This window comes from Rhincodon typus, chromosome 7, assembly GCF_021869965.1.
Source record: "Rhincodon typus isolate 14 chromosome 7, sRhiTyp1.1, whole genome shotgun sequence".
NCBI classification, from domain to species: Eukaryota; Metazoa; Chordata; class Chondrichthyes; order Orectolobiformes; family Rhincodontidae; genus Rhincodon; species Rhincodon typus.
The window spans coordinates 52,437,061-52,465,011 of NC_063338.1; the positions used below are offsets into that span (position 1 = coordinate 52,437,061).

General features: G+C 38.4%; 2 long non-coding RNA genes across 5 annotated transcripts; one reads left to right on the plus strand and one right to left on the minus strand.

Moving 5' to 3' along the window:
- Positions 1 to 4,928: 4,928 nt before the first annotated feature.
- LOC125483471 lies at positions 4,929 to 25,169 on the minus strand. Of its 4 annotated transcripts, XR_007262438.1 has the most exons (5): positions 24,987 to 25,169; positions 23,905 to 24,085; positions 17,501 to 17,581; positions 8,442 to 8,550; positions 4,929 to 6,183 (listed from the first exon to the last, which is right to left on the minus strand). It is a non-coding gene; the product is annotated as an uncharacterized LOC125483471 (long non-coding RNA). The 4 variants fall into 4 exon arrangements; XR_007262439.1 differs by lacking the exon at positions 17,501 to 17,581 and having other exon boundaries at positions 24,987 to 25,165; XR_007262436.1 differs by lacking the exon at positions 4,929 to 6,183 and having other exon boundaries at positions 8,263 to 8,550; positions 24,987 to 25,162.
- On the plus strand, positions 13,948 to 27,951 carry LOC109928169. The gene is made up of 5 exons (XR_002260420.2): positions 13,948 to 14,172; positions 15,306 to 15,357; positions 17,837 to 25,490; positions 27,176 to 27,299; positions 27,771 to 27,951. It is a non-coding gene; the product is annotated as an uncharacterized LOC109928169 (long non-coding RNA).

A 27,951-nucleotide genomic window follows, 5' to 3' on the forward strand; every position in this document is an offset into this window, starting at 1 on the left:
ATTTCTGAAGAAGGGTCTAGGCCCGAAACGTCAGCCTTCCGGCTCCTTTGATGCTGCTTGGCCTGCTGTGTTCATTCAGCTCTACACCTTGTTATCTGAGCTTTTCTAGCAACTTTGTTTTTGTTCCTGTTTACAGCATCTGCAGTCCTTTTGGTTTTTAACTTTTATTTGTGTAACTTTTCAGAGGTTTGGGTACTGTTCTGACATTAGTACCCATGGTGAGACTTGCACCTCTGCTGTCAGCCTCAATATTCTAAACATCCCATTCCTGATTTTGATCCTTTCAAAACTAGCTTGCTAAATTCCTGTACGCCACACTTTTGTTCCATCACAAAAGAGTTCTGTTAACATTTTACAAATTTGACACTGATGTCATCCAGTATATTACTGTCAAAGATATCGAAAATGATGAGCAATGCTGTCTACTGAGCTCCACCTTTAAGAGAAGTTGATTAACTATGTTTTTCATCTGTATTTACCTGAGTCCTAGATCTAGAATATATATTTCAGATGAAACCCAAGATTCTGATCATTTACCTCCTTGGCTTCGAGGTTCATTCTACGGTGTATATGACGCACTTTGTCTACAGTCTTATGAGGATGGATGAATGCAATCGCTGTAGAAGCTCCACCACCTAAAAAAGTAAACTACCCAATCCTTATAAAATAGGAACATATAAACAAGGAACAGGAGTAGGCCATTTGGTCCCTTGAGCCTACTCCACTATTTAACAAGGTCATAACTGTTCTGATTGCAATCTCAAATCAACGTGTCCACCTACCCCTGATAACCAAGTTCTTGGAAAAGCTCAGCAGGTCTGGCAGATTCTGTGAAGAAAAAATCAGAGTTAACGTTTCGGGTCTGGTGACCCTTTCTCAGAACAGGTCACCAGACCGAAATGTTAACTCTGATTTCTTCCTTCACAGATGTTGCCAGACCTGCTGAGCTTTTCCAGCAACTTTGATTTTGCTCCTGATTTACAGCATCAGCAGTTCTTTTGGTTTTTACCCCTGACAACTGTTCACTCTATTGCTTGCATAGAATCTATTCACCCACAAAAATATTCAAAGACTCTGCTTCCATTGCCTTTTTAGGAAGAAACTTTCAAAGGTGGACCAGAATTAAAGGTTTTGAAATGAGGGAATGCCGATGTTAAAATAAGGCAGATTTTGGTCAAAGTGGACTGGGTGTAGTGACTTGTAGGAAAATTTACATCGGACCAGTGGGAGTCTTACAAAAAGGAAATAGTGAATTCACAGGGTCAACATGTTCCTGTGAAGGAGAAGAGTGAGACAAAAAGTGTCTGATAACCCTGGATATTGAGGAATATAGAAAGGTAAAGTCACCATTATCCCACTCCTTCATTAGAGAGGGACAACTGGTGGCAGTTTAATCTAAGGTCACCTCACCTCAGACAATGGGAAAGGTTGAGAAGTCAGAATCATTTATGGTAACATATGCAGACAAATTAATACATTGCATATCATTACATCCAAGCCAATTAACAACATACAGATATTGGTCTTGGCAGCATTATCTCTCTAATCCTGACTGCCACACATGTGGTAGCAAATTAGTCCTGGTAACACTTACAATCCCTGCCTTATCCAGATTCACAAAGATGGCATTTAGCATCATCATCTCATATGACCCCTGTCACCTTGGGCTTGTCAGAGGATCTCTTTACACTAACCTTCCCTTCTACCTAAGCCACATCCCATAACCTTTTGCTTCCCTCACTCCTTTCCTTGTTCATTATCACCTGCTGTTCCCTTATCTTGAACTTCAGTTCTTTTAACTGTTAACGCAATGCCACTATTTGTCCTCCACATCTAGTTAAGAATAATGGTGGATAATTAAACAAATCACTGGAGGAGGGGCTTCACAAATATCCCCATCATCAATGATGGAAAAGGCCACCACATCAATGCAAAACATAAGATTTTGCAACAATCTTCAGCCAAAATTCCTCCTTTTCCCCTTCTAAAAGGATGCCTCTAACTCCACAATATTCTTTATCTTCAGCCAATATTTCAGAGTGTTGAGCAACATCCCTGACAATATCTGATCTCTGGCATTGATCCCCATATCTTGCACTGCTTGCACAGACCTGTCTTTGGCAATTAAGACAGCTTCTCAATTGGCTCTTCTGCTATCTTACACTGATCTTAGCTTGTCCGTGTTTAACAATTCCATCAAAGTATGATGGGTTTATAGGATGATTTGCCTGATGACCACTGCTGGCTCACAAATTTGCACTGCTCAAGCTGCATTATCCAAGGTTGCCACCCAGCAGGGGCAACCTTGGTGAAGTATGAGGCCTCTGGACATCTCTGACCATTGTGCCACTGCATCAGAACTGCAATGATCTCTATCATTATCCCAATACAGACAGAATGATCTGCGCATGTCTGGGAATCCCAAGGCTCATGTGCTGACCAGAGTCTGTTTAATCTTTGTGCATTCCCCTTCATGATCCTTCTCACAGTTTAAGAGGGTAAGCCTTTCCTTCACCAAAGCTTTATGGGCTCTACCATATGTGAAATTAAGGCTAAAAATCCAGCAATAATTAAAGAATCCTAAAATTTTCCTGACTCCCCTCATGTTCACAGGTTGGTAAGTGCTGACGATGGCGGCATTATCAATTGGCTGATGTTGACCAATATTCTTGGGGAACAGTATGTCCCAGATATTGAACGACCAATTTCCAAACTGTACTTTCTTATGGTTAATTTTAATTCTAGGCCCTTGAAGCACCACTAACATACACACTAGAGCTCCATAACGCCTGTCCTCAATCTTAGATGACAGCAGGAGATTATCTGCATACTAAAAGACAGTACTTTCATAGTTGCCAGGACTCAGTTCATTGCAAGATGCAGTATACATGGACTGTTGCGGAATCCCAGTGGAACATGAGTTAATGAGCATTGCCTTTCCACAACAATGAAAGCAAATTTATGCTGCGACTCTGGAGCCAAAGGAATAACCCAGAAGCTGTTGGTGATATATAAAAATGTGAATATTCCATAATGTAAGCCTTGTCCATTAAAGCTTGTATCAGAACTCCAAAAATAGGATATAATTGCATGGTTTTTTTTCAGAGCTGTGTAATCAACGATCAATCTATACATTTCATCCAGTTTCAATATTGATGACATGTTGAAATAGTTGTGGAAGTTGTTATTTGAAGTTCACTTATTTCCACAAATTCTTTAGTTATTTCCTCAACTGCTTTGTTTCCTTCTGGTATGACAGGGTACTGCTGTACCCTGGACCCAGTGGGCCTGGTATTCTTCACCAGGAATCACAATTAGTTGTACCTCTGCCTCCCTGCAATCCTGTTTATGTCTGGTCCACACCCTGGTGAATTCAATAATTAGGGACTCCCTTCCCAAAAACATTATGGGTCTACCTGCACAAAATGGACTGCAGTGGTTCAAAAAGACAGCTCACCACTACCTTCTCAAGGGCAACCAGAGATGGGCAATAAATGCTGGCCCAGCCAGCAACACTTGCATTCCATGATTGAAAGAAAAAACTATTTGGCACATATCAGACAATATGCTCCACCTTTTGACCAGGCTTGGATCATAGATTTGGTTGCCACTTTCAAGACCCAAGTTGTATGTATGAGCATGTAACCAACCTAATTAAATTTTGTGTTTCTCCTCTTTAGCTGTTTCCTTCAGAAATCTACAGGTGTCCCTATCTCACTCGAGATATTGATCCCTAAAATTGATCATCATTGTATGGGCATGCAGAAGTGGACAGGGACCTAACTTCAATTATTGGGCTTTATTCTATCTCTAATTTATTTTTCCCCACTGCTATTACATACAAAAAATCGTTTGTGGTCTTGAGGGTCTCTGTTAATGTGCAAGGTTTGTTGCATATATTTATAACGCTCCAGTCCCTTCTCCCCGATAATATAGTTTCATTATTTCATAAGTCATTGGCCATCTGACATCACTCGATTATTTGTTTAATGTTCTGGGATATTTTATCCAAGTGTAGCAAACACTGATAACTTAATATTGTTGTCCCCCTACAAAACGTGACAGTCATAGAGTCATTTTCACAGCATGGAAAAAGGCCCTTTAGCCTATTGTGTCCTTCTTGACATTATGAGGTACTATATCATAAATTGTTCTCACATTAGTTGTTGATTGTTCAGAAATGCTTTGCATTATCTGCTTTCACCTCACGGTTCTTCCTTTTATAGTACCTTGAAAAGGAACTGCTCACTGAATGAGTGGCAAGTACCAGTTTCTATTTGGTTTTCACTTCAGCCAGAATCAAAAAATATATAATTAGACACGTCAACTTCCATCCAATCTGTTCTGCCCATAATGTTAAGAATCTAAGCTGAGGCTGCATGCTCAGCCCTGTCTTTCTTGTGTTACAGTTCTTTGCCTTAGTTCCATCAAAACCTCCAATTTCACAGTTAGTCCTTTGAAAGATCAACATATGTCTCAAGACAGGTAAGACCTGGCCTGCCGATAAAGAGAATTATCAAGATCAATGGTCAAAAGTATCTCCTCTGCTAAGCAAGCTAATTTGAAAACAAAGATGAGCCTATATTTTTCATATGACTTAATTTATTGCCATACTGCAAATGTCCCTTAATCGGTAAACTCCAGAAAAGAGGAAAGAAAACTACTGCCAAAGGTTTACACATGAAGAGTTAAACAATTTTACTCTTTTCAGATTCTGACAGATCTGCTTGATTCTAGCGTTTTCTGATTTTAAATGCAGGGGAAAGTTCTCAAGATATATTTCCCAAAACGAATTGGTGCATTTGACTACTACACTCATACTGAGATAGAGCAGAAGCCAGTGATATTTGGAATTTGAAAATCTGCCAATCCTTGTGTAATAATTACATGCAAACTATATTGCAATTTTACAAATATAGCACACAGTATTTTATTTCAGGTCATGTTTATTTGAAGTAATCTGATCAAAGTATTAACAAATCTTGTTTTCAGTGTTGCTAGTATTCAAGCAATTATTGTTCCTTACTGGTCAAAGAAATACCCTTCCAAGATAAAACTAGATTGAGAACAAAAGACCATTTTAAAAAGCCATCCACATTAACTATCTTATATGTACAGTCATGGAGAGAGTTATATCTATAAGTAATATTTACACACAATTTACAATAGTACTTGCTTCACAGTTTGTATGACATAGTTTCAATTACATTTCCTCATCAGTGCCTTTTAACCAGCGTAGGCAGACATACCTAAAGTACACCACTATAAACAATCATTGTCAGTGCCATCTCTGTTTGGAGTTTTGTTGGTATACTTGTGATGCTATTTGGGGTTTTATGCTAATGTGAAGCTAAGTTAAGGTTCCTACAGTGATGTATACAAAGCTGGTGTCAGTTTTTGAGTCTCAGGAACACTATCACTTACATAAGCAGTTTTTCTATTTGTTGTGACAAGTCAGTTCTTGCAGTGTATGCTGCTGGTGGAGTGTTCATTCCCAGAACAAAATTACATGCAGGTAAAATCAAGAGTTGGGGCAGCAATGTGAAGTATCAGGACTAGAGAGTGGTCACTGAGGGATGGGGACAAGATTAACTGAACAGAAAGAGTAAGCCTGCTTCTATAAAATAGTAGAAGAAGAGTGTTCCCATGAAAGAGGGTAATAGTGCCTCTTTGAGGAGGAGTTTTGTGAAAAGATCGCTCAGTGAAAGGGATAACATGACATAACAATATAATAACATAAAATGTAAATCAGTTCAGACTTCTGCAAAACATATTTTCCATGTGCAAATGACTGGTATTAATTTTTATAAATAGACTTATTCAGTTATGAACTACTATATGCCCAGTTACATTCTATTGCTTATGAATTAGTGTAACTCAATTTATAAATGGGCAGAGTGCAAAAACAAAACAATTTGAATTTATTTGTACAAGACAACATGTTAAGTTGACTAGTTATGTTATTGTGTGCAATTTTTGGTACCTTATTCTGGAATTTTAAGACATTGGCTGAGATTTTCCCTGACGAGAACAGAAACTGCTCCCAGATCCCAAACATGCTCTCAAGGGAAACATTCACTCTTTAAGATTTTCGCAGGCCCTAATTGTCCTGGAGATATGTTCATTCTCCAGCTGAGGTGGGAGTGGGCCCTCGAGGGCATCCAGTTTGAAAGGATCAGTAACCTGCAATGGATGGTAAGTCGTAGAGTCATAGTCATAGAGTTATACAGCATGGAAACAGACCCAACTTCCCCATTCCGATCAGATATCCTTTGGCCCATATCCCTCTAAACCTTTCCTTTCCATCTACCCATCCAGATGCCTTTTAAATGTTGTAATTGTACCAGTCTCCATCACGTTCTCTAATAGTTGATTCCAAAAATGCGCCACCGTCTGAGTGAAAAGGTTACCCCTCAGGTCCGTTTTAAATCTTAGCCCTTTGAACTTAAACCTGTGCTGTCTAGTTTTGGACTCCCCTATCTTGGGAAAGGAACCTTGACTATTCACCCTATCCTTGCCCCTCATGATTTTATAAACCTCCATAAGGTCACCCCCTCAGCCTCCAACACTCCAGAGAAAATAGCCCCAGCCTATTCAGCCTCTTCCTATAGCTCAAACCCTTCAACACCAGCAACATCCTTGTAAATCTTTCCTGAAACCTTTCAAGTTTAACAACATCTTTGCTATAGCTGGGAGACTGGAATTCCACACAGTATTCCAAAAGTGTCCATAATAATGTCCCATACAGCCGCAGCATGACCTCCCAACTCTAATACTCAATGCACTGACCAATAACGGCAATCGTGCCAAATGCCTTCTTCACGACCTGTCTACTTGACACTCCACTTTGAAGGAACTATGCATCTGAACCCCTAAGTCTCTTTGTTCGACAACATTCCACAAGTCTCTACCATTAACTGTATAAGTTCTGCTTTGGTTTGCCTTTCCAAAACGCAACACCTCACATTTATCTAAATTAAACTCCATCTGCCATTCCTCGGCCCAAAGGCCCATATGATCAAGGCCCCATTGTACTCTGAGATAAGCATCTTCACTGTGCACTACACTACCAATTTTGGTGTCATCTGCAAACTTACTAACTATACCTCCTATGTTCCCATCCAAATCATTTATGTTGTTGGCGAAATAAAGTGATCCAGTACCAATTCTTGTGGTGCACCACTGGTAATAGGCCTCCAGTCAAAAAACAAAGATCTACCACCACCCTCTGTCTCTGACCTTCAAGCCAGTTTTAAATCCAATTGGCTAGCTCCCACTGGATTCCATGTGATCTAACTTTGCTTATCAGTCTACCATGCGGATCTTGTTGAACATCTTGTTGAAGTCCATATAGACAACATCAACTGCTCTTCCTTCATCAATCTTCTTTGTCACCTCTTCAAAAAACTCAATCAAGTTAGTGGGTAACTGAGGGGTGACTTCAAGATGGAGCTTTGTAAAATTTAAACTATAATATAAATATTTCAGCTAGGCCATGACTTAGTGTTCGTGGTGTAGGATAAGAAGGACTGGTGGTGAAATCCATCTACATGGGGCCTGTCACTGCAGCTACACCCTGTTGGTGTGCCAGGAAGGCTAGCCTTTGAGTCTACCTCCATGATGCAATCTGCAAACAGTTTCAGGAAAATGGAGGTCCACTGGATAATTCAAGTTTGCCATAATTATTGATATTAAGCTTCATTTTGACATAATCATATCACCTGCAAGGGTAAGTAGATCTGCTGATCCCCACGCAGCCTCCCTTCTGGTGCTGGTATTTTTGGGCCTCATCAACCTCCATTCGACCCTTTTGGTGTTGAAAAATTAAGCCCATTACATGTTCAATGAGTGTTTTCTTTTATTCATTCAGTGAATGTGCGGTGTCACTGGCTGGGACAACATTTAGTACCCATCCCTCATTGTCCTTGAGAAGGTGGGGTGCCTTCTTGAACTGCCGCAATTCATTTGATGTAGGCATATGCGCAATACAGTTAGGGAGAGAGTTCCAAGACTTTTCCCCAGTGACAGTGAAGGAATGAATATCTCCAAGTGAGGATGGTGCGTGGCTTGGAAGGGTAATTTGAAGCTGGATGTGTTCCCATTTATCTGCCACCCTTGTGCTTCCCAATAGCAATGGTCATGTGTTTGGCCATCTAAGGAGCCAAACGCTATAGATTCATCAGAAGATGCCGGAACTGGGACACGATGGAGATTAAATTTGATAGATATCAAAAACAGATGCAAGAATCTGATTGCAATAAATACACAGCCTTGGTTCTTTATTATCATGATTTCTGTGTCATCCAGTGCTGAACTTTTGTTGATTGATTGAATTCCTGAGTAGAGGGCCAATATTATGAGTGGTTATCCTGCACCTCTTAAAGAGGAGGTACATTGTTGCTGGAGTAGATCCTGGGAGTCGTGGCTGAAAGGAATCTCACCTGAGAAAGACTGTGGACATAGCAAAGAGGAGAAAAGGCTCCAAGGCTTTTGAACATTGCACTTGCCTTCTTGGTAGAGAAGGTGGAAATAACGTGACACATCTTGAATCTGCAGAGAAGAAAATCAATCAGGTAAACGATCAAAAGGCAATGGGAGCAGAGAGTCAGGACATAACATGACATGGGGAGACAATGACCTAGTGGTATTATTGCTGGACTGTTAAATAGAGATCCACATAACATTCCAGGGACCTGGATTCAAATCCGACCATGGCAGATGATGGAATTTGAATTCAATAAATATTTGGAATTAAGAGTCTAACAATGACTGTGAATCCATTATTGATTGTTGGAAAAACCTATCTGGTTCACTAATGTCCTTTAGGGAAGGAAACTGCTATCCTTACCTAGTCTGGCCTGTATGTGACTCCAGACCCACAGCAATGTTGTTAACTCTTAACTGTCCCCTGGGCAATTTGGGATGGGCAATAAATGCTGCCTAGCCAGTTTGTCATGTTCTACAGGGCCTCCATTCATTCTCCAAGTCATCCTGCATTTCATGGGATATGATTACTAATATACTCATGTCTGGAAGCAATCAGTTTGCATAAAACCTTTGATGTTCTTCATCTACAATCTATTCCTTCTCTGCTTTTGCATTCATGAAACAGCTGTTGAAACTTCTTGTAAACCCAAAGCAACAAAAGCAACACAAAGTAAGTGACCAGCCACTAACCTGTAAATCATTGATATTCTCTTTAAACTACAATAATATGGGTTGGGCTGAAGGTAGGCATTCCTGCTGTAGAATGCATGTTCAGCTGTACAAGATTAAGTGACAGTGTTACCCAGACATTGAGCTTCTGAATGAAGTAGTGGGTTCACATTAGTGTTGCATGTTTGATTTGCTGGCTGTGCAAACCTTTGTACTGAGATCCAGGTGCATGCTAACACCTTCCTGAATATGTTATCTTGTGTAATTCACCCCACAAGTGTGTGTATGCTGTCCAGGTCCATTTTTATAAGTTATGAAGCTACTTTTAGCACACCAAAAAAGTGCTCACCAGCTAATCTCTTAGTTTATGGGTATTAGCTGAGAATTGAGATAATAGAGTTATTTCAAAATCAGTCATGAAGACTATTTCTATTGGTTAGAGTGTGAAGAGGTGTGATCAATTGTCAAAAAAAAGTTAAATTTGTGGAGTAATTTCTTTACTCAGAGCTTTTCTATACTGAATATTTTTAAAAATTCATTCATGGGACATGGACTTACTGGCCAGGCCAGTATTTACTGCCCATCCCTAATTGCCCAGAGAGCAGTTGGGTGTCAGTCACATTACTGTGGGTCTGGAGTCACATGTAGGCCAGATTGGGTAAATATGGCAGATTTCCTTCTCTAATGGACAGTAGTGAAACAGATAGGTTTTTTACCCCCCCAACAATTAGGAATGGTTTCATGGTCATTATTAGACTCTTAATCCCAGATTTTTTAAAACTTTAATTCAAATTCCACCATCTGCCATTGGTGGGATTTGAACCCTGATTGAGTCAAAGACTACTGGATTGTTTTACAGAGTGATCAAATGAATACTTGAATCATACAAGGTGGAGGATTTACATTTGGATAATTTACAAAAAATAAAAGCACAGTTCACAGCTTTTTGTTTTTTGCATAGCTACTCACATAGAGTACATTCTCAGCCTAAATGCTTCTTTTGTGCAACGTTCAACATGAAGGGGTACCAGCTCTTAAGTGAGCGATTGGTAACAGTCATACCAAGATGATTTATATGATTTATTTCATATTGTTTTCCAGATTCAATTGTCAAGGTTCTCGTGGCCGCTCCCATGCAATCTCAACTTCCCCTGATTCCAGCATAAACTAGTCTGTTCTATCATGGGAAAGGACACCCTCAGGGATAGTGAAGAACAAAACTGGGATGCTGCTTGATAGATATGATTCTGTATGACGGTATTGTACTATTACTGTCTGAGAATATTCAGTTAAAAGGCCATTTGCCTCCAGATGTTAATAACTACCTTAATGGAACATTCAATGCTGAGGGCATCGCCTCACGTATTAAAAAAGATAAAAGTGGATGCCATAGCTGTTATATTTAGTGCAGGTGGGGAGGTGTCATGAGCGAATGAGTTGGCAGCAGGATTAGTAGTGTTCCCGGCTGGGATGTGTGACGGTGAGTGAGAGAAGATAATAGATAGATTCTTGATGAGTAGAGGAATCACGGGTTATGGTTAAAATGCAGGAAAGTGGGCATGAGGAAGGTTGGATCAGCTATTGAAAGGTAGAGCAGGCTTGAGGGGTTCAATGGGCCTACCTCTGTTCCTATTTGTTATGGTTTTATGTTGCAGGCGTTAGTAAGAGTGGTAGAGCATGAGCCAGGGTTATAATCATCAAAAGTGAAGGCATTGTTATATCCACTCTTCCTCCTCACATTAAAATTTCATCCATCAAACACTCCCTTCTGATTTGCCAGCTACAGATGATATAAACATATAACTCTTAATTGCGCCCTACTCCACCCACAACCTGACCTTTGTAACATTTTCCATCCAGGTACCCAACAGGTACAACATGAAAAGGCAGTGGAGCAACAGCAAGAAGACAGCACTGTAACTTAACTTCATGTCAATGTCACTTCAGATACTGACGTATTGTATATTTTACAGGATAAATTAGAGATGAGATCGGAATGTGGTGAAACACCGTGAATCTATTATAGCCATTAAAAAGGGAGCAAAGATAGCACCATTGTCAATTCACTGGAGGACAAGATAATACACAGTCTGAACCGCAAAGGACTCAGAGGATGATTTCAATAAAGCAGTCAATAGAAAAGCATGTATGCAGTATGTCTGTGCATCAGAATCATCAGCCAGGTTGTCAACAAATAGTCTTTGTCACCAGTAACCACTCTTTTCATTGTTCCAGGGTCTCATCGTTGCTGGAAATTCAGGTTGAAAGTTTGTATGATCTATTCCAGAAGCACTAAAGTAAGCAGCCATATTTACCAAAACACAAGTGAATTTTGTGGAAGGAGGTCTCTGTCTGTGAATCAGAGCACTTGTCTACCTGGCTGCAAGTGAAAAATCAATATATTGATGTCAGAAGGTTTGTGATTTCCTTGTCTATGCACCACATCTTTTGTAAATTCCATTAAGCCAGCGCAACCTGTTCCACTCATTCAAGTTTGCAAATACCTTTTCTCATTGTGCACAACTATCATGACAATCTTTTTGTAAAGGTGCTACGTAATATTAATGATTTATTTGAAAGACCCAGTCATGCATCTAAGATTGCTGGTGATACATGTTCAGGTGGAAATGTAAAGTTTGAAGAGAGTACCAAGAGACTGCAAAGAGATGTAGACAGGTTAAGTGAGTGGGCAACAGTATGGCAGTTGGGGACGTGTGAGTTTATTCACTTTGTTAATAAGAACAGAAAAGCAGAACATTTTTCATGTTGGTCTTTATTGCAGGTATAAGAGTGAAATGTCTTGCTAGAATCGGGCAAGGCTTTGGTGAGTCCAGACTAGGAGTACTTTTTCTGGGTTTGATCTCCGGGTTCGACTGGGACAACACATCAATAATAGCACGAGCCAAACAGAGAAAATGCCAGGGAATTCCTGGAGGCCTGGCATTCCAACCGGAACTCCATCAACAAACACATTGAACTGGACCCGATATACAAACCACCGAGAAACAGAACTGGAAGTGATGCCAATCACCCCAACCACAAGCAGGACAGAACACTAATGCATCACCGGAGACACACTAACGATGTTACCTAGCGGGTTGATGAAACTCCTGCAATCAAACACACTGGCTTGGCGAGCAAGTCTACAAACTCATCCACAACCCGAGCTACAAATCTTCTCAAAAACTTTAAACAAGAGGCTTAGTTAATGGAGTCTAAATTATCTGAAGTTTAGAAGAATAAGTGGTGATCACATTGACACACACAAGATTCTGAAGAGATTAACGTAGTAGATGCTGGTTGGTTCCTTCCAATGACTGGGAAAGGTAAAACAGTTGCACAGGGTGCACAGTTTCAGGAGAAATTTGTTCATTCAAATACTTGTGAATCTTTAGAATTCTGTACAGCAGACTATTGTGGGTATTCTATCACTGAATAAATCTAATGCTGGGCTAGAGACTTTTGGCCTGTCAGGAAATCAAGGGATTTGGAAGTGAGCAGGAAAATGGAGTTGAAGCTCAAGTTCAGCATAATCGTACTGAATGGTAGAGCAGCTTGAACAGTGTTATGGTCTACCCCAGTTCTGAGGAAGGGTCACCGGACCCGAAACATTAACCCTTTTTTCCTTCACAGATGCTGCCAGGCCTGCTGAGCTTTTCCAGCAACTTTGTTTTTGTTCATAGTCTACCCTGGTCCTTTTTCCTGACGTTGTGTAATGCTAAAGAGTTTCACAAAGAGCTGTTATGGATATGAAAGCCTATTATACCACAGAGACATCCATACATATTTATTTTTCCGACAAAAATATGCATGTCCTGCTGGGACAATGATCATGGAAGTTGATTTTATTTGTAAAACAAAAGTACCTCTCTCCTTCAAGGTCTTCCATTAACTAGATCTCAGACAAACCAAAGTTTGTTCTAGGCATGTAAGTGCATAAATGCTCAACCTACCTGTCTCACTCATCTAAGTTTCTAATTTAATTGCACTCTACAAAGAGAGAAAGAATGACTATTCAGGTCATTCTCTTAGGAAAATTGCTAGTTAAGTCAAGTTGTAGTATCTAGAGACACTCAAAAAATACCATAAAATTGACTAGAATTTTTTAATATCCTCCTCCAATTCCACCTAAGATGAGTGTAAATTCATGTGCATTAGGATGGGGTTAGTATTTAGAAGAAATGCACTTAATTCCAAATTTCCTGTCGACACTGGGCATTTAGTAGATTTGTAAGGAGGGGCGGGAACAATGAATCAGTCCTCAGGCTTATGAACGATTCAAATTGCTAGGGTTGATCTGCGAAATTACGAATATCAATTACAACATATTTAGAAACGAAAGTGACATGGCTCATAAAAAGACAACAATAGAAAGCATGGCACAAGTGGATCCACTTCAAGTTTGTTGTTTGGCTGGAACTGCTTGCAGGGCAGGAACGCGGCACAACAATGTAATATCTCTGAAACGAAGAAATACGAGTTTTGCATACTCCATTGAAACTTTGCAGCTGCCCGAATTATTTAATCTGTTCATCTGCTTCTAATTTGGGACAATGATTGTTTGATAATATTCGCTGTTATCCTAATGCATCATCACACACGTAATAGAGCCTGTGTTTCCATTGTACTGTGATTTGTGAGGATCCCCTTTCCGTGTGTATGGAGTTTTTTTTTGGACTGGCTGCATGCCGTCAATGGAAAAAGCCATCAGTCAGGCGCTGGGCTGTAATTGAAACAAATGTATCTATTTATAGAATGACGCAGGCAGTGAGCGCGCGGCGCCCGCGTCACGGAGCCTGTCTCCATTGACGCCAGTGTGACGGGGTTTGCAGTTTGTTAGGGAGTGCGAGCGGCAGAGCGGCTGCTCACAATGGAGCCTTTATCCCGGAGAGTTCCACTCGGAACGGGCACGAGGGAGGTCGGCCGAGTAGCCACCAGCTCAGTCCCAGTCCCGGTCCCGGTCCCGGTCCCGATCACTCCCCAGACCCTCCACTGCTTCTAATTCCCCCGTTTTGGGTGAGTAGAGGTGCCGCGATTCATTGCCTTATTGTGAATGGTGTGTTTAAAACCCAAGAGTGTGTCTTGCCGTGTGTTCTTTTTTAGATCTCTCTCTTTTTCTAAAATAAATTATGTTCTTGACCTTGATTGGCAAGACCCTGACGAACAGGGAGAATCTTTACTGAAATTGTATATTTTCAGTGTAAATATTTCCACGGAACAGAAATGTAATTAAATTTCACCCTGTCGCATGCTACATGGTTATTCCCTAGAAGTATGATTGTTATTTATTTTCAATGCTTTTTAAAAAAAAAAAAAATTTCTTCTAGTGTATTGTATTCTTTAGTGTGATAACTTTGGAATATGATGTAGCATCATAGGCACCGTTCGTCTCCGCTGTTTCTAGTGCTGAATTTTAATCGGGAATTTTATCAAAAATAACACCCATTGCATAATTAAGTGCGTGCCTCCAACATTATATATTATTGCAATAATTAGTTATGTCAATTACGTAATAGTTAACTGAGTAATAGCAGATTTCGATTAAGCGTAACAGGATGCACATGGGATACAGATGTTGCTTAATAAATGGTTAAGCATGGACGGGCATGTAAACATATGGAAAGCAACATGTTGCCATATGGTCCATTTAGCCTCTAACCTTCAGTAGAATCAATCATATACAATGTGTGAAATGACAGTGGTATCTCCAGTGGCAAAGATGAATTTTGTGCTGCAGAAGATTTGGTGGAACGAGTTCATACCTTGCAAGAGATAATTGCACTTGTTTCATCTTTTGGACCTCCCTACTGCAATGAGTTACAGTATAGCTAAATGCCTTCAGTATGTCTTGTTGAGAATAAGCAGACCTGTTTTAACCTATTTTAATGGAGTGAAGGCAAATTAGGTTTTATTATGCTTTAGAATACAGAATGAGAAATTGCAATAAATGTTTAAATGGAATCCAATAATTGGACAAAATATTTCACCAGAAGAGAAAGTTCGTCAAGTTTAGAGATAATGTACAAAATTCTGCATTTATTTCTGGGGAGGCTTTGATATTCTGCATGTTACTGTGAAATTTAGGAATTGGAACAAAGCACAAGCAAAATAATATTTAAATGCAGTGTATACAATTTTATTTTCTACAGATTCAACCAATGCTGACTCATGTATTGATGACAGAAGATTGGTTTAAATTAAGTAAGTGCTATAAATATGGGCTGTTGGTGTTTTGGGTAGGGATGATTCATTTGCTGTTGTAAACCTATACTGTGTTAATGAGTACTGTTTGTGTAAACCATTTGTTTTATTTTCCTGCTGCTGTTGCGTTTCTGACGTGGTTTTTTGTTTTGAAGAAAAGCATCTGACACTGGACAGGCTAGATACATCAATAAATTGCATAAAAGTGATTTTTTTTTTCCAGTGTTATTTACTGCAATTGCTTATTTCACATTGAAACCAATTAGATAAAAAAAATTAGATAAATAATCTTGGTAAACCTATTGCAAATTGGTGGTTTGAGAGCAGCATTTGGTGAAAGCAAGCAAATAAGACTCATTGAAAAATTCTACAATACAGCCAGCAAAGACATGATGGACCAAATGGCCTTCTGTGCTGTATGATTCTGAAATTCTAAGAATTAATGGTGTATGATTTCTAAATCTTACACTTAGTCTTTTGTGCTTGGCATTTTTGTCACTTTGTGACATTGCTTTAAAAAAAGAAATTGTTTGTTTTTAAGGCCCTTTTTCATTTATGATTGGTTCTCCTGACTCTGATATCCCAAGAATGTCTGTCTGTGTTCTGCTTTTTCCTGATTTATCCTTTCTTTGATTTATGTTGTGATTTCTTTTACTGTGTGGTTCTGTTTTGTACAGTATTTAATACCCTGTATCAGGCCAATTGTTATTGTGTGGGCTGGTTTCTGTTGAGATGGATCTATTACACAGGTGCACGGTACTATTATTAGCTGATATTGGCCCAGTCATCTCGAACACTTTTTTGTGTAGAAAGTGTTTAATTTGTCATTAAATTTATTCTACGTACAAGTATATTAAGAGAAATTGAATTTCTATTGACTTAGTAATGTTTTTCAGTTTAAAACAAGGTGTGACATTAGATGAGAGCAAAACTCATGTGGGCTGTATCAGAACATGACTGATACATAAGATAACTAACGACATGTAGTGTCCAATGCCATTATCAATGTCCTCTGCCTGAACACTTAAATTTGCCTTCACGTTTAAAACTTCTGTTCAATGTTTAGTGTGTAGATTTATAGTTTAATTACAATTTAATTTTGGACATGATCAGATCAAGTATACAATTGTCAATACAGTGTGGAGCTGGAGGAACACAGCAGGTCAGGCAACATCAGAGGAGCAGGAGAGTCAACTATTTGGGCCTAGACCCTATACTGATGAAGGGTCTAGGCCCGAATCACCAATGGTCCTGCTCCTTCGATGCTGCCTGACCTGCTATGTTCCTCCAGCTCCATACTGTATTGACTCTGACTCCAGCATCTGCAGTTCTTGCTGTCTCTAAAATAAAGAATTGTGTACAAGTAGATATTTAATTTCTTATTTATTATTTTAAAATAAGCTATGTTATGCTTAGGATTTCATTTGCTGGTTTTAGGTATCTCTTGGAGTAAAACTTAAACTGTTCCAAAAAACACTAGTAATTTGCAGATTCTGATGTAATTACTTGCATTCATGTTGAGGCTTTTAAGGAAAACACCTCTATTTCACAGGAGCATAACCAGACACAATTTAGTATCAGGCCATATGAGGCAATATTTGACCCTTTTTTAGAGCAACTTTTAAAGATCTTAATATTATGATTTTTCGCACTGACCTAAAAAAGCATCGAAGTTGATTGGTTGATATTATTTTTCTGATCCTGGTCTTGATTTCTTAACCAAACACACAAGACTTGTAGGCATTTTTTTTTTTTCAAATCTCAATATGTAAATTAGGTGGTGCAGTCTACTTAATTATAGGTGGTATCACACTCGAGTATTTGCTTTCTCACCCAAAGGTTATACATGTGCAGCTCTGGAGTAATGATTAGAAGCCAGAACTCTTGTTAATTGAATCTGCACAAGAGTTTTGTAGCTCTGTAACATGGCATATGAATAATTGTATGATAGCACAGAATTCAGTATTGCTGGAAAAAGGAGATATGTTTTGCCAGAGCTTTTTGTTTTGCACTGTCAGAACAACTTCCTGACAAATACCAATAAAATGGAAAACAAACATTTGTACTGCGAGAGAGGAGAGTGCTGATTGGTTGTCAAGTGGGCTCTGGTTAGTAAAGGTGTTGCCATTGAGAACACAGTTACCTAAGTGGTAGTTAACTGCCAGCTTTGTTTAAATTTTAAATCCAGTAGGTTGACTTTTTTTTCCCCTCTCCAGGCACTGTCCTGAGAAATAAACCAGAGAATGGCTGTCACCTATTTTGTTGAGCAGGTCAGCAAAATATATAAAACACTGCTGGAAAAACACATATTTTGAAGCTTGTTATCTTGCATTCAGTTGCTAGTAGTCACATTAACTGATTGTCCTGAGAAATAAGCCAATGCCTTTTACATATGTCTCTGATTTTAACTGTACAATGTTAAGCTAATAGTGAATATTTTAAAAGCCAAGCAGTAACCATTGTAACCTTTTTCTTACAGCAAAGATGCCTCTTTCATTGACCCTGAAGATTGCTGTGCTTAAAGCAGTGGAGCTTTTATCAGCACAGTACATATGTGATTCATAACAGATAAGTAGAAAGTGATGTTAGGACTCCATTTGTATTTCTAAATTAATATTAGATAATATTTCATTAAAAAAATGCAACCCTTTACTATAAACTGGCCTGTTAAATGTTGCATTATTGTCAAAAATATCTGAATGTTGATCTAAAAGATATAACATACTGCTCCCTTACTCTATAAGATTACAAAAGACAAGAGTCATACCACAAAGAATAGTGTTTTCATCATAAAATGTGTGTTTAAGAACGCACCAAAATATTTTACGATAACTCTTAACTCCATTGTTTGATAGGCAAAAAGTCAGAAATACTTCCTTAATTCATAGAATCCTATCGAGTGGAAGGAGCTCATTTGGCCCATCAAGTCACCCCCTACCCTGCGAAGAGCTTCCTACCCAGGCCCAACCCCCGTAACCTTGCATTTCCCACAGCTAATCCACCTAGCCTGCACATCCCCTAGACACTACCGACAACTAAGCATGGCCAATCCACCTAATCTGCACATCTTTGGTCTGTGGGAAGAAACCCACACAGACACACAGAATGTGCAAATTCAAGACACAGTTGCCCCGGGAGTGGAATTGAACCTGTGACCCCGATGCTGTGAGGCAGTAGGGCTAACCGCTGAGTCACTGTGAATCGCACTAGTTCCTTTTAGCACAACATCTATTTTAGATAGACCAGAAAAGAGAGACTTATTTGTATAGCACTTTGCACAATCACTGGATGTCTCAAAGTGTTTTGTAGCTAGTGAAGTATGTCTGACGTGTAAGCACAGCTGTGATGTAAGAAATGGAGAAACATTGTTTTGCAAACAGCAGTCCTAGTTTGATCAATGAGAAAGTACTAATTCATGATCAATTCAGAATTCTGACGACTAAAGATCCGTCTTGTATCCAACTTACACATTTGTTTTGTGCTGAGTTTTCTTCACATTATACATGTTTCAGCTGAGCAAGGGTAGCTTACACTGACTGACTGGATCACAGTGCAAATTGATCTTAAAATTTGTTTTGCTTTCTTCTTTGTCAGCAAGTCCTTGGCCTCTGCTGCTTGTAATTATACTCCTGCTTCATAACAGTCAAAACTTGTCATAATAGAATTTTTTTTTTTTTTTTTTTTGGAGCAAACTTGCACCCTAAAACCCTAAAACCCTACATTGGGAGAAGCAACACAGAGCTTCCATATTGTGAAGGAAGATTGTAGTCTGTACATCAAAAGTAAAATGCATGTGTTATTCTAGCAGTCTTTTATACCAGCCTTTCTGTTGTTATGCTCTCTGATCACATGTATGTTCACGTACTTTAATAAAATTGCACAAGAAAACATGAATTCTATTGTACTACCTGTGGTACAAAGTTGTAATCTGGAACAGTAAACAATTTTGGACATATCCAGTGATACTGAAAAGGACAGATTACATTCAACATATCGCAAATGACTCCAAAATAATGGGCAATATAAAGATAATCTTTATTTCCTGTCTTCCCCTGCAATCACATTTTGGCTGATTTGGCAATTCTGTTGTCGGACCACATTGAGATGTTTTCCCAATACAGTCCAAATTTAGCTTCTACAGCTGTATTTGAAATTACAAAATTTGTCATAATGGATTAAATGTAAAAGGTTTTGGGACTTGTCACAATACATTCGGGCTACATTGCAGTGTTCATAATTATAAAACTAAACTAGTAGAGACTTGTTTTGATCATGTACGTCATCAGTAAGATTAAGCTGTGCATTTAATTCTGAATATGGGACGCTTAATCACTGGCTGTTTCTCCTTGTAATTTGATGCATTGAGTATTTAATAATGAAACTCTAGAATTCTTTTTTAAAAGTTAGGCTGGCACAGAATTTCTAGTATTTAAAACATTCCCAAGATCAGCATTAATTTGATGTGAAATTGAGTAATATTAACTAATGCTTTTAATCCTACAAGATCACAACTGTAAACATTTCTGCTTCTATTATTAAGTCATCTGTTCTATTATTTCATGCTTTGTTGTTGCAAGTGTATTTCAATACTAATCTTATTGCCGCCGTGTTTTCCTAATTTAATAATTGAGCTGCAGGTTATATCATTAAGTGAATAAAACATCTAGGCAACAGAATGTTTGTTTTATTTTATAGTGGTTCTGAATGCAAGTTTTAAAATATTTAAATCTTAAAATTTTTGGTTTTAAATTAAACTGAAAAGCCCAAATAGACATCCAACATAATAAAACTGGGAAATGTTGGAAAAATTCAGCAGGTCTGGTAGCATATGTGGAGAGAGACAATTCTGAAAAAGTGTTTAGACTTGAAACATTAATTCTTGTTTGTCCCTCCACAGATACACTCAAACCTAATTGAGTTTCTGTAGCACTTTGTTTTTATTTTGGATTTCTAGCATCTGCAGTCTTTTTGTTTTATTTAACATCAGACATACTTATTTTCAAAAGGAAATCAAGTTATGACAGATGTGTAGAATTGTTTTAAAATTAAAGTAAATTATGGTTATAAACTTTGTTCTCAAATTTTCTAATTTATATAGATCAACTTGTATGTTATGATTTGTACAGTTTTTACAATAGTGCTGCACTGACTTGCACAAAATACACAACAGATCGGTCATCACCTGAAAGAAAAGCAGAAGTTAATGTTGCAAATGAAAACTTGCAGTGAATGAAGGCCTCATCTTAAAATGTTGACTTGTCTTTCATATATTTACTAATTTTCATTTTAAAACAAAATTGAGAAACTCGTGCGAATTGTATTGAACAAACCCAAGTTTAGAAAGAAAAGCAATTAAATTGGGAAGTACTGATTTTTTTTTTTGTGTATGGTGCTGTAGAAAGAACAGAAGAGGAAAGGATTTATTGATCACTAATGAGAAAAAGCAGACTTGTTGAACAATGGCATTATATTTATATATTTAAAATGTCCCAGAATTTCACAGAAACATTATAAATAAAAATATGAAGAACTTTTGTTTTTAAAAAAAGTATTCACTAGATGTGGGCATCACTGGGTGGACCTGCATTTATTGGCTATACTCCTTGAATTGAGTAAGAAATGCTGATCTAGCCAGTGATAGCCATATCCTGTGAACAGATAAATATGCAAGTGGCCAGGTATCTTATTTTGTTCTTTGATGCTCCTATGAAGTATCTTCAGTGCATTAATGGCACTATATGGAAATCATAGGGCAGATGACCATAAAACTTGGTCGGACGTGTTTTTAAGGAGCATTTTGAACGAAGAAAGTGAGGTAGAAAAGTGGAGACATTTAGGGAGGGATTTCTGGCGTTAAGGCCAATGCAACTTAAGGCATGTCCACCATTGGTGGAACAATTTAAAATCCACTATTTCAGGCCAGACATGGAAGAGCACGTGCTTTGAATGGTTGTAGGCCTGGATGAGATTCCAGAGACTGAGGGACAATCATGAAGGAGTTTGACAACAAGGATGAGAATTTTAAAATCAAGACACTTAGGCAATGGAATGTTGATCAGGAAGTTTTCCATGGATGCTGCCTGACTTGCTGTGATTTTCAGCATATGATAGGAAGTTTTTTTTTAAAAAAAAAAAAAAAAAACAAGGCACAAGTTGGGACACAAGCAGGAGAGTTTTAAGTGATTTCCAGTTTAGAGAGGATTGAACATGGAAAGCTGGTCAGGAGTCAAGCTGAGGTAATTTTGAGCATGGACAAAAGATTTCAGCTGCTCAGTGTGTTAAAGTGAGATGGAGTTGGGTGATATTATTGAAGGCTTGGATATTCTTCCATAGTTGGCAGGTACAGGAATAGTGTATTTTCGAGTCTGAAACTAATCAGTATTTAATAGTTCTGATCAATGCTGTAAAAGAGATGATTGCAATGCCTGTCTTGGATATGCAACAAATATTCAAATGTTGGGCAGATTTTGATAAGAGTCATGAGGAAATGGAATGAGGGTGGAAAATATCTGACAGGAAAAATTATTCTAAATGTAGCCAATCTAACAATGAAGTGACAGTTCCGCAAACTCTGCATGTGAAACTACCAATTTTGATAAAGATGAAAGAATATTATGGATACAGCCTCTGAAGGTAGGAGATCATTGTTGTGTTAAAATTCCTAAAAGCATGCGTAAACTGCTTCTTTTGAACAGTGAAATAAGATTTTTATTCAACCATTGACTCTCATGGATGTAATGAGGAAGTCATTCAACCACTAGACTGAACATTTTTGGGATGAGACTGTGCAAATTACCAATTTAACATATTTCCTTCATTTTCTGTTTAGATTTCATGGTTCACCTTTTTTTTTAAATTTTATCTGAGAGTCTGTTTTAGCAAGACTTGGTTAATTTTGGGAGGGGAATGCCCTTGGATTATGCACCAAATGTAGGCCATTTTATTGTTTTCAAAGTATCTCTATTTATGCAGTGCCTGTGCCAATTCAATTGTTACTTTTTTTTTTTAAAAATTAACCCAATTTTCTAATCAACCTGTTAAGCAATGTTACACACATCTGGAACAGGTGGGACTTGAACTGAGGCCTCCCTGGTTAAAGGCAGGGACACTACCCCTACACCAGTGAGAGGGCCTATGAGAATACACTTAACTAACTGAAGGATTAAATTTCAGCTGACAAATTAGATGTCACATTTTTGCAAATAACTTCAAGGCACAAGAATTGTTGCCCAACATGTTTTCCTTGAATGTTGTCCAGCTTTTCTTGACAATCTGTGGGTGGTTTGCCCAAAAAAAACTTGAATTTTTTTTGTTTTTAACAGTTGAAATTTTAATTTTCTATTCATAGTTTTGGGAATCATTTTACATCAGTTGGAAATTACTAAACCATTTGCAGACAAGTTCATGTATAGTACTATCTATTGGGGTTGGTTTATAATGGAAGCTTAATGTATATTGGCACTTTCAGTACCATTTTAATTTTTTTCCCAATTTAAAATTTTCCAAAATACCTGAACGCCACAAAATTATTGTTTGTTTATGGTTGTGATAATCTAAAATAGTCACCTGCATATGATTCAATAATTGGTTTACTTGGGTCATTTTTATCAACCGCATCAGAAATTTGATTACCAGTGCTGCTGCTAAGTAGGATCTGTTTTATATCATGAGGAATTAAGAAACCAAGTATCCTTTTGAGTAATTAAATACTAAAGAAAAATAAAATAACTTTGTGACAAGCATATGAATACTTGAATTACAAGGTTCTAAAGAAGTTGCTTTTGATTGACTCTGACTCTTAGTAAGTTTGCAATTCAGCTGTACTGTTCATTTAACAATAAACGTTTTGTTCATTTTTACTGTGTCATGTGTCTCTACTTTCCTCTTTACCTCACCCCTAACAAGCCCTTACATACAAAAAAAAATTAGCTTCAGACAAAACAAGATCAGAAATTGTATCCTGGTTACCATTGTAAACTCTCTTCATGGAATCTGATTTGGATCAATAGGTATCAATTTGGAATAGGTAATTAATGTTTTTCTTCAAGCCTTAAATTATTCTTTTAATAATTCCAGAAAATGTGCAATCCATTCTGCTGCCTTTGATCTAGTTGATAACAATCCTTGATGCATAGTGGAGGCGGCTTATAATTTAGCAAACTGCTGTAACGGTGTGACTAAGTTAGATGTGCTATTGACCTATTTGGGTTTATATGTAAATTTTATTTGAGAAAATTATGTATTGTTTTGATGGAATATGATTTGAGGGCGCCTGCCTCTTCCTGGTTGAAACGTGTAACTGCAACAGTTCCGGTTATTTGAATACAACTGTTTCCAGCCAAATGAAGAACCTGCAAAGCGGTCAACCACTGGAAATATGCCACCTGCCAAGAATATTTCCATTTAGGAACGTAATGGGCGTTTTTACTTCAATTGTTTTGTTTTTTTTTAACCTACTTTGAAGTGGGGCTTGGCGATAGAAGTCTATTCGAAAATAAAAGCACGGGTAGGGGGGAATCAATTATTATATCCCTTGACAATTGTTACCTTAAATGCATCAGGTGGAGAAGGTACGGTGCCAGGATAGTAAATATGGATAGTGATTAAAGGCGAATCGACCGGTAAACTGTACGACTTGCTTGATTGTGAGTTTGACAAAAGTGGAGTATTCGTGGCACGCAATCGTGGCCAAGAAAACGTCGACATAAAGTACACCAACAGCATGTGCCTGCAAATACATATAAGCAAACTTGACCCCGTGTAAAAAAAATAAAATCCCTACGCTAAAGTACTAGCTCTAAAAATATCCACAATGTCTTAATTTGGTGTTCTCGAGTTTCCGACGGGGTTTAAAATAGCCGGAGTAAGCCTTGCCCCTGTGTGCATCACTTGCAGACTGACAGTGCTGTGCCAGACCTGCTATTTTTGGCCGAGCCGCCTCTCTGCGTCAATGGCAGCGTTCCTGCGTCACACGGCACTTTGCTGGGCCCGGTGCGCAGCCGCTCACATTTTCCCTTCGTTCATTAAATTGTTTCGCCCACGAATCACTGACGCTGTTCTGCAACAGGCCGGATTAATAAGCTCCTTCTGTCCGCTCCTCGCCTTACATCATTAAAGGTAGTCACCAGACTTTTCCCAGAGCCGTCCACCCTCTCAACATTATTTCCGGCAGTGTATACAATATACACGCAATTGTTGGACTTTTATATTTAGTTCTGCAGCAGAGCGGCGATGTTAAATATCCAATTTCGCTATTTTCAGTGCAGCTCTTTTTAAAACGTGCATTTTATCTATACAACTGAAACTTATTGTCCCACGCATCCGGCAACCCGAAGTTATTATACCTCCTGATGTTTTTAAAGCTTTACATTCGATTAACAGGACGGTTCTCCCGGTATCCAAAACAAGCGATCCTTAAAGCGATTCGTATTATCTCTGATCCTTAAAATACGTGTGTTTTAAACGAATAAATGTCAATTGATTAAAGCAAACATGGGAATTTTATTTCAATGCTAGCTATTACACTCACCAGTTTCCCTTGCGGGCTCTACCGAATTACAAGAACTGACAAAACACATCGTTAATAATGGAATAAATATACTGGAAATAAAAAAAAGTACGCAGTTTACCGTGATAAAATACATCCAAAATAAGTGATCAATAAGATCGATAAGCTATAAACGGCGAATATTCCAACTACGTGTTGTTTTGGAAATGCTGAAAGAGGAGGTGAGAAGGTTGCCTCAAGTCATGCCCCAACTACCTTAAAAATCCAAAGCGTTAACGTCACCTCGGAAATTTACCAAAGTGAGACTTAGCCAACCGTGTGGTGCGGGCCCAGCCCTCGGGCGCTCATTGGGTTTGGCTACGCTGACGCTCGCTGACGCTCGGAGACTTGGTTACGAGCTGCCGGTGGAAGAGGAGCTCACATAAACAAAGGCACATTGGGAGAGTAGGGCCAGTCCGAGTCTGATCGCCTGCTCAGAGTGCGGAGAACAGCAACCTGTACCGCTGCTGCCGCTACTTAAACCACACACTGCTGCACTTCAAAGTTCATTCCATGTTGAACTGAGTTTCTACTCACCCTGTGATCTGCCGTATTTAAATGAGAAGTGGAAGTAAACATTTAACAAGTAGGTATTGAATTATTCGAGTAGTCTCATGATGCGTGCTTATGCGAATATGTCCCGATATTGTTCACCGCTGTTGTTCCGATTGCCATGGTTTAGTTTATCTTGTGAACTACTGGAGAAAAGTAGCCAATTCTAGAACTATGGCAACAGTTATCGACTTCGAGCTTTTACTGTTCCGACCCTTCCCAGCGCTGTCATTAAGCAGGTGAAAGGCACATCCTGATAATAATTTAAAACAATGATTGGATCGTCTGCTCTTCCTGTTGGAAGTTGTAGGCAATGTGCATATTGATCCGCGTGGTTTTGTTTTTACCTGTACGTTCCACCTGGTGCTCTGCCACAGTTGTTTGGACGAAATCAGCGATAGCGGAATCTCATTCACACGTGCATTTCTTGCGACCAGCAGCATGATTTACTTAAAAAAAACAAACTACCTCGCCCACCATGGCGAAGCCCACATTGCAATGTGTACATATCGGTTTGCAGTCCAGAAGATTTACAGACTGACATGAGACAGTTTACAGAAAGTTAGATGTTCGCAGTTAGTTATGGGAAAAATATTCTCTATATCTTAGCGAGTATAATGTCTAATGTAGCCTAAGATCTACTTGATCTTTTGAAATTATGACAGCCCGCAAATTATCAAGTGGAGCTACGCGGATATGTTAAATTGTAAGTTCAGGCATACACAGTTGTGAGTGTCATTTCAAAAGTTGTTTTTAGTTTTTAATAATGGATAATTGCGCAACACATATCTAACATATATTTCGCGTTGCTAAAAAGTTATTGTTAAGCTAGTGGTTATTACTTTCACTGTTTGGTTCTGACTCTTTCTGGGAATCATAGCAGAAAACAACTGCCAAAATGGTTTAGAGAAAGAGCTTTGAATGCATGTTCTTTCGCGAACGTTCATGCATCAATATATTTTAAAGGTCATGTATCTGTCTAGTGTCTGACTGTATTCCTCCTATACATGCAGAGAAATAATTCAATTTGCATTAATGGTGGATATCTCCCCCTTTCTGTGTCTATCTATCTGACTGATTTGTCTATTTATCCATCTGTTTTGTTCGTGAGTATTCTCAATATAGCTATTTTCCGCATAATGGACAGAATATTCCACACGCACCATTCCAAAGCTGTAAATTTAACATTTTGAGCACTTTGTATTGCTAAGGCCGCGTAACTTAGATCAAAACACATGCTTTCTATAACATTATTTCGAACCAAATCTCTTTTAGATGTGCTCACTTTCTCTCGCATGTTTTGTGCTAGTCCTTCTGGGTTGGTATATTGGTTTGTCCAGAAAATGTGATCCAGTGTACACAGAGACGGTGAGAATGTCATTAATGTTATCCAGTTATAATTAAAACTACATAGACAATTCACAAATGTATTTAAGCAAATGTGATCTTTTGCTCCAGAGGATGATGAGTGAGGCAAGATAAAAACAAAAATCAGGGCTAGAAATTGAGGTCGTAGAAACCTACTGTATAAAGGATACATTAGGGCGTAATTAAATAAACTTTTGAAATAAAGAGTCGCAAAGAAGATGTTACTTGAAACTGGTAAAATGGTATGCTATGTGTCCAATGAAAGTCGCTGGAATACAATTATTGACAATCTATTACAACTAAGAGTTGGCGTGGTGTGGTCAGTGATTATTTGTTTCTATCTGTTTTCAGAAAAGATTTCATTGTACTGTTATCAGAATTGCGTTTGAGAAAAATCACCCCGAATTCTAGTCTTCGGGAATTCAAATCACAGCACTGTCTACTTTCCAATTCTTTAACAGCCACCTTGCTGAAGGTACGTTAATTTGAAACGACTGTTCTAGGACTTATTTTATCAAATTATTTCAATTCAATTATATTGCCATTTTTCTTCAACGTCAATTATGAAGATTATTGCCCATGTGTTTCATAATTCTTTTTTAAATAGTTGCAAATTTGATGGGAAACTGTACATTACAAATATTTGTGTTTACTTCGAATACTTACATAACAAAAGGAAACTTGGGCTGAATATTGGAATGATTCATTTTAAAGTGACAAATAATTTTACAAAGAAGAATCATAGTCTGTGAATGCGTTAAACTGTCTTGAGCTCATATCTCTGACGCACACCCTGAGAAGTATATCCAAGGGGTTAAACAAAGTGATTCCGAGGCATTTAGTTCAGATTCCTACAGTGCTCTTAGAATGTGTGAAGCAAAATGATATAGTTCTGGTCGTGTGCATTTAAATGGTATGAGTACATGTTCAGAACTTTCATTTACAGCCATGCCCTGTGTTCAAGCTCAGTATGGGTCATCGCCACAAGGAGCCAGTCCTGCCTCTCAGAGCTACAGCTACCACAGTGGGGAATACAGCTCTGACTTCTTAACGCCAGAGTTTGTCAAATTCAGCATGGATCTCACCAACACTGAAATCACAGCAACCACATCGCTACCAAGCTTCAG